General features: G+C 65.5%; 1 protein-coding gene across 2 annotated transcripts in view; it reads left to right on the top strand.

Moving 5' to 3' along the window:
• The first annotated feature begins 771 nt into the window (after positions 1–771).
• CC2D1A (coiled-coil and C2 domain containing 1A) overlaps positions 772–977 on the top strand; it is a 41,106-nt gene continuing 40,900 nt past the window's right edge. The window contains exon 1 of one of the 2 annotated variants that reach the window (XM_075061032.1): positions 772–833. The gene's annotated coding sequence lies outside the window, so the exon portion shown is untranslated. The remainder of the gene's footprint in view (positions 834–977) is intronic. The other variant, XM_032780352.2, reaches the window with a different exon arrangement.

Raw genomic sequence — 977 nt, forward strand, 5'->3', positions numbered from 1 at the left:
GGGGGTGCAGGTGGGGGAGGGCACTGGGGGAAGGGAGAACCCAGCGCTGGGGTAGCAGGGGGGGCAAGTGGGGGAAGGGAGAGCCCAGCGCTGGGGCGAGGGGCAGCCAAATCTTTTCTTTTGCTCTGGGCAGCTAAAAACCGAGAGCTGTTGGCACAGCCGCATCCTGCCAACACGCTGTCACACGCCGCTTGGCTGCGGTGGGAGGGCGCCAGGCAGCCCAGCGACCGCCCTGCGGCGTCTGTTGAGGCCCGGGGGTGTCCCCGGCGTGGGCCTCCTGCCCCCAAGGACGCTCCATAGTCACCTCAGGAGGAAGGGGGGTATCGCTCCCCTCAGCACAACCTGGGTTTTCCCGCCCATCCTGAGTCTCACCCCCTGCCCCGCCCTTCGCCTCAGGGCTCGCGCCGGCATCGCCTCAGGCGGCTCGCGCTGGCTCCGGCTAACAACACTTTTCCCGCCCTTTCCTTGGCTCCGCCCCGTCTCGCGTCGCCGCTCCGCCGTCAGCTCCCTGGCCGGGCATTTAGCTCCGCCCTCTAATCAGGACCCAGCCCCGGTTTCTTCCGCTCTGTCTCTCAGCCACGCCCTCCGTTTAAGGGTTCCAAATGCCCTCCCGACCTTTGTCTGTTAGCCCTGCCCCCTCTAGATCACACCTCCTCCACTATTACACATGCGCAATTCTGTTACCTCCCTGCGTTGTCTTCTGGGAAATGTAGTCCCCTTCCCTCAGCCGGTGCCGTAAAGCAAGTCGACCGCTGCGCTGATTTTGCGACAATGGTGTGCCGGTGGCCGTAAAGCGAGGCGCGTTGTTGACAGCTGCCTGGGCAAAGCAGGAAGTGAGTTGGGGGGATAAGGAGGGAATGGGGCCCCCTGCCCTCGCGGTGTCCTCGAAGAGAGCCCTCTGCTGGGGGAGAGAGCGAGGCTCTTGGGAGGCCAGCAAGTGTGAGGGGTACTGGGTCGGGGAGCAGGGGGCGGGGGGG

The sequence above is a fragment of the Chelonoidis abingdonii genome, chromosome 26 (assembly GCF_003597395.2).
Source record: "Chelonoidis abingdonii isolate Lonesome George chromosome 26, CheloAbing_2.0, whole genome shotgun sequence".
NCBI classification, from domain to species: domain Eukaryota; kingdom Metazoa; phylum Chordata; order Testudines; family Testudinidae; genus Chelonoidis; species Chelonoidis abingdonii.